Source organism: Pinus tabuliformis, chromosome 9 (genome assembly GCF_031772625.1).
Source record: "Pinus tabuliformis cultivar Carrire ecotype Pingquan chromosome 9, CPIR1, whole genome shotgun sequence".
NCBI lineage: Eukaryota > Viridiplantae > Streptophyta > Pinopsida > Pinales > Pinaceae > Pinus > Pinus tabuliformis.
Window position 1 is genome coordinate 1,939,041,970 of NC_142307.1, and position 6,934 is coordinate 1,939,048,903.

Consider the following 6,934-nt stretch of genomic DNA (forward strand, 5'->3'; position numbering starts at 1 on the left):
GACAAGCGGCGAATTTACCAAGAATTTTAGAGTCACATAAAGATATACTATTTATAGAATGGCAGTCCCAGTTAATGAAAGCGGAGAGGGCAGTTTCAAGATGCAAATCAACTTCAAGCAATTTGGTTGAATTAGTTAATAACACTCTCTACTTGTCAAATATGATTTCCCAATGCACACCAGGAAAATTGACAGCGATGAAAACATTGGAGCAGTCATGTTATCCAGATCTAGAGGAAAAGGGGAGATTAATTGCTGGAATTAACAGTTTAACATGGGACACCTATTGGTTCTTCTTGGTAAAACCACACACTCAAAGAGCCGCCCTCAAGTGCCTTACAGATGCAATCGGGTATATCATCCCCGATATTCAGGATGCCACCTATGCCGCTCAGCTTAGCTCTCGCCTCAACAGACCACCCGAAGTGGAGCCGATGCTCGCGATAAGTCAGCTCAGATTTAAAGGCAAACAGCCTACTTGATGATTCATGCCGCCGACTACCAGGTTGCTAAGGAAAATATGATCAAAATTAATTGATACCAATTAAGTAGGATTTCAGTTTCATAGATAGTTAGCTTAATTAGGTATTTATAGACCCTTTCATGTTTTTAGAAAGGGTCGTAAAGTTTTGTATTTGACTTGAAGACTGAAGTTGCACTATTGTGCTTCAGCCATATTCTTTTATGAAACTGGACCAGTTATTCTAATTTTGACAAGGAAGCTTTTATGCAAATGTGCACTACTGTCTTCGTTTGAAAGTATTTCTGCGTTGGAAGAAGAATCTCAAATAGCGATTGATATTGGGAGTGTTTAGCAGCTCATATGGTACTATTATCTATGTCTGAATCCATTCTTTTCATATGAATTGTTATTTGATTACCTTTGCTATTATCGAATATATGTATGTGTTTTAATAGCATTTCTGTATTCCTTCCACTATTGGATGTTTATGGGATGCCTTTCCTTTGATCATATATGTATCGATGATATATATAGTGTAGCAATATTGCGCTAATCCTTTGTTTAACGATTTAAGCAGAGTAATTCTGAATGAATAAAAGTCCATGTTTATTGAATAGAGTCATCTACATGCCTGTTTATAAACATAGATCATCAAGCGCTACACTTTAAAAATACAATAGTTCCCGGGATTAGTAGTAGTCCTTTTATTTCACCGATAGATTAAGTTATTCGCCTATCATTAGATTAGTCAACCAATCATTCATTCATCCCGTTTATCCATTTCTGGGAAACTGGTCCCATTATCCCCAGTCGGAGCCACCATTCCAAACGGAAAAGGAGCTGTACTAAGGTCCGGACCGGGTGGTTATCCCCCAATGTTGATACAACGATTTTCGGGGCATCAACACAAGGTTCATTCACTCCTAAATGATGTGATGTGATATTCATCCAACGGTCAGCATCAGTCATGATCCAATGGTCTGTGGCCCTTCAACTAACACGTGGATTTCCAAATGCTTAACCCTTGTAGTTAACTTCACATAAGCGTTGGAATTTGCGATCAACGGCTAAGATCGATTACGGGCCTTCAACCATGATCAAGAAATTTCGCGCTCTCCTATCCCCGCAATCTAGTCCTCCACCATTCTTCTTCTGCCATTCATATCCGTCAATCTAAAAGATCTAACGGTTCTCATTCCTTTCTTCCTACTCCATATTTAGCCCATTTCTTAGTGTTCCTGTGGTTTCAGGTTTCTTCTGGGGTTTTGGTATTTTGTTGTACTGCATCGCAACTTCCTCCTTAACTCCGCTTGTGCCTTTATGCTTCCTTCACCTCCACTGTAACATTAAATACTTCCTCCTATACTGTCGGTGTGAACAAAGCTATAACACCTCTCCATCACTCTTCTCTGTATTTCGCCTCTGATTTTGCACATGCAACTTCTGTTACATAGAACTTACTCCAGTTCACACACAGATTATAATTAAATTACTCCATACACACACATAAACTCATAATCGAGTTGTTTGTATTAATAAACAGGTATTTACACAATTTCTTCTTTGCGGCTTGATTTCCAATATCAGTGGCCTCTGTTTCACAATCTTCCCGTAGGCTTACAATCAAACTCTTCACACTCTAATTCCTAACTAACTAGCTAACCCCTGACTATGCCTTTTAGGCTTACATTTATACAAAAGGATTCTACAACCAATTCCTGGTTTAGATCCATAAACTTCTCAAAAAAACCCTAAAATATCTTCCTTATCTCTAAGGATCCTCTCTAATCCACAAAATCATGAACTAACTCCTAATCTAAGATTTGCAATTAATTCTCAAATCTCTCAATCTCTCAAATATCCTGATTCTCTCATGTTCTCCTACATTCAAGAACATTTACAATATGCTTCACAATACTTAATTAATTCCTATTTTCATTAAAATCACTCAAAACCTAAGTAATTACATTAATTCAACACTTAGGAAACCAAATGCCTTAAAAATACAAGACCGCCTATGTCTACTAAAATACAATGATATTGTTGAGCTGAATGCTCCTGCATCAGACTCCCAAAGTAGAAAATGTTCATGATCTCCTGATCATGTGTCTTCATATGTTGATAGAAAACCTCCAGGGTCCCAAACTTTAGTTTGTAGTTGTCTGAATTCTCTGCGCCTTTGTTGTTGTTGTATGTCTACTGTCTTCTATTTCATTTTCCTCTCCTTATCAATCAGGTTCAAGTTCTGATTGATCATCCTTCCTGCTACTATGAATCTTCTCCATATTGACTATTTCATCATCAACTGCCATAGTCTTTCAATTTCCATTTCCAGCACATCCTTGAGCTGGTCCATACTTTGCCACTTACTGTTACCTCTTTCTCTTTGTTTCAGGTTGTTACTGTTGTCTACTAACTCTTCAAATTGTTGTCCTTCTCTTTGAAGTTGTCAAATTCTATCACTTACTCTTTTTCCTACGCTTACTTTTTTTTCGCTTATTTTTACTTGTTCTCTCATTCTTACTTGTTCTGCCTCCCTTTCATCCTTACCCTCTTTCATGATCATCTCTTTCTGTATTGAATCCTGACTTTCCAGCATTCTCTCCAGCAATTGAACATCTTTGTTCCATGGATTAAATACTTCCACAGAATCTTCCTCTTTCATTTTTATTTGGCTACTCATCTGTGCCAAATTTTCTCCAGCATCTGCAACTAAACCTGCACTCACCAAACAATTATTAAAATCAAAAACATAAGGCCTCAGTGCCTCTTCTTCCTTTGGCAACACTTCAGTATGCTTCTCTGATTCTTCCTCCTCTGTCAGCACATCAGTATGCTAATTTGAATTCTCAACAGAATTCATGAGACTGGAAGCTAGTCTCTCCTCCACACCATTTGTTTCAATAATGTATTCCTACCCTTGTCCTATATAGTGAACTTCTTCATTCTCATTCAGTTTTGATTTTACAACCTGAACACTTACTTTTTGGTTTTCTAGCTTTTTCTCCAAAAGAATTAACTCATGCCATAAATTTTCTATCTCACTTGGAATTTCTCCTAAAAGCTTCGTACAATCCTCACTATCTTCTTCTTTATCACAAGTATAACTTCTTGTTGACACTACTTCTTCATTCTTGATTAGAATAAAATTCTGATCCTCCATCTCTATGATAGTTTTAGATGTCTGTCCATCACTCTCCCTTTGGCCATTTAAGAATCAATTCCTCTTTGTCCTCATCAATAGCAAATTCCTTATCATAAGACATAAATGTCTCATCTCTTCTGAAGATATTTCTTCCACTAAGCAAGGAATTTATGAACTCCTTCTGCTATAATAACTCAACTTGATCTTCATTTGAAAGATAGTCATCATCATACTTTACTTGGCAAATTTCAGCTTCATTCAAGACAGTTCCATAAAATGGTTTGTCTTCTACAATATCTGCATTCACCCACAACTTGTCAGTTGTAAAACCACAAGACCTCATGATCTCATTTGATGATTCAATCACCAAGTCCTCCTATTGTTCCAATTCCTCTACATGACGCAGAAATATTTCAATGGTCTTCACTTCAATCTCATCAATTCCTTCACTTGATTACTTGATATCCTTCTCTACTTCTTCTTTCATAGTAGAATTTAGATTATGCATGTCTTCTTCCTCCTTTATGACAATATCAGCAAATTGTCCTTCTTCGCATGTTTCATCTACAAACATACACAAATTATTAGATTTAAAATCATGTGACCCTTTGGTCTCACTTGAAGTTTCAATCTTCAAGTCTTCATCTTCACCCAGAAATTCACCCTGCTCTAGTTCACAAATGGACACTTCCATTTCCAAGACAGCTTCTCTGAGTTTTTCCGTCAGCCACTTTACTTGCTTCTGTCGTAGCCTTCTCTGTAACTTATGCCACTTCACTGGCTTCTTCTTTAGCACCTAACATAGTCTTTGGCTTTCCTCTAGTAGCATTGTTAACACATCGAGTTCTTCTCTTATCTCAGCCATCTTCTTGTCAAACTCCGCTTGACTCATCCTCTTTCCATTTGCCTTGGCATTCTCCTTCTTCACTTTTCGTCTATTGTGGTTTCCCTCAGAACCTCCACTATGACTATCATTAGTCATCTTCTTCTCCATCTCTATGAGTTCCTCACTCATTCACTATGAGTTGCATTAAAGCCTTTGCAACAGCAAATACTACCTGCTGCCACTTACCTCACCAAGCTTTCCTCTATACTTGGTCTTTTGGCAAGCTCTTGGTTCGCTATCTCTGGAACCTCCTTTGAGCAATTATCTCTACTCCTTCTAGGCTTCAACTCATCTACATCTTCTAAGAACACAACTGTCCTCTTTATCCAACCTCTGTTGAAATTCCTCAAGGTTCTGCCACATTCTTCTTTCATTCAGTAACTTTAACCCACTTCTTTTATCCCTTAGCAATTCTACCCACATCCTCTGTGGAATTGCCTTTGTGAGCTACAACAATACCTCTGCACAATCTTGTTCTACCATTCACTTGCACTTGGAATGGATTGTTCTCTGTTTCCTTGCATCTGCAAGTTCTCCCAATATTCTGCTATACTTTATCCCTGTGTGCCTGTTTGTCAAATTAGAATCTGATCTCCTCTTGCTTGCATACACATCTTAATGCATAACTCTGTTCTAAATTTTCACAAAGAAATTTTCACACAAGATTTCTTTGTGCTGCTTTACCAAATGTCTCAACCACAATTCTGTTCTGATACCAAAATGAAGTCGGCTAAGCCGAAAATACCCACAGTATGCATATAAAATGCACAATCTCATTTGACCCAGGAATTTCCATCTCCCTGCCTAATCATCCCTTCATCAATTACGATTTAATGCCCCTTAATAATGTCTCATGCGGAAATGTTTCAAAGACTATTCAATAGTCTAATCCTTAATTAACCTCTCCAGTGGAATCTTGTTCAACCTAATAAACTTTCATTAATTCTTAAACCTGTGCATATTAACCATACCCTCTTACTCTGGTCTTGGATTTACTCAACACTAATCATACCATGGTTAATTGCCCTCAACCCGCTTTATTTCTATAATAACCTCATATAATAGAAATATACATAAACTGCATTAACCTTACGTTTCCACCATTTCCACAGCCTTGACACATTTTCTGAGGTCCACCTTTATCGGTTCAATCTCCACCATCGATTTAATTCCATTAGATCAATGGTTGTCGCGTGATCTCCACTCGTCCTCTAGAACTCAAATAACTTTAACTCACGTCTATAAACTTCTCGGGTCCGCTCCGCAATTGAACAACAATTGAATAGTAACTGAACAGCAATTGAACAGCAACTGAACAGTAATTGAATAGCAATTGAACAATGACTGGACAGCAATTGAACAACAACTAAACAGCAATTGAACAGCAATTGAACAGCAATTGAACAGCAACTGAACAGCAATTGAACAGCAATCAGTCCCACATTGACTTCCGCGTTGACTTTCCCTTTTTGCACGGACGCTTCACTTTACGTTGTTGATCTTACTATTCAATTTGACAGTCATTGATCCACCCGATCAACAAATCCAGTCGACATCCTCCACCATTGATCTCCTCATTAATTTGATGGTTGATGGTTCACCCAATCATCACACATCGCATATCGCAATTTCTTCCGACCAAGGTTCATTCACTCCTGAATGATGTGATGTGATATTCATCCAACAGTTAGCATCAACCGTGATCCAACGGTCTACGGCCCTTCAACTAACATGCAGATTTCCAAATGCTCAAACCCCGTAGTTGACTTCACATAAGCGTTTGAATTTGCGATCGACGGCTAAGATCAATTAGGGGCCTTCAACCGCAATCAAGAACTTATGTGCTCTCCTATCCCCGTGGTCTAGTCCTCCACCATTCTTCTTCCACCATTCATATCCGTCAATCTAAAAGATCTGACAGTTCTCATTCCTTTCTACCTACTCCATATTTAGGTCGTTTCTTAGTGTTCCTGTGGTTTCAGGTTTCTTCCGGGGTTCTGGTCTTTAGTTGTACTGCATCGCAACTTCCTCCTTAACTCCACTCACGCCTTTATGCTTCCTTCACCTCCACTGTAACATTAAAGACTTCCTCTTGCACTGTCGGTGTGAACAAAGTCGTAACATCTCTTTGTCACTCTTCTTTGTATTTCGCCTCTGATTCTGCGCATGCAACTTCTGTTACATAGAACTTACTCCAGATCACACACAGATTATAATTAAATTACTCCATACACACACATAAACTCATAATCGAGTTGTTTGTATTAATAAATAGGTATTTACACAGTTTCTTCTTTGCGGCCTGATTTCCAATATCAGTGGCCTCTGTTTCACAATCTGCCCATAGGCTTACAATCAAACTCTTCACACTCTAATTCCTAACTAACTAGCTAACCCCTGACTATGTCTTTTAGGCTACATTTATACAGAAGGATTCTAC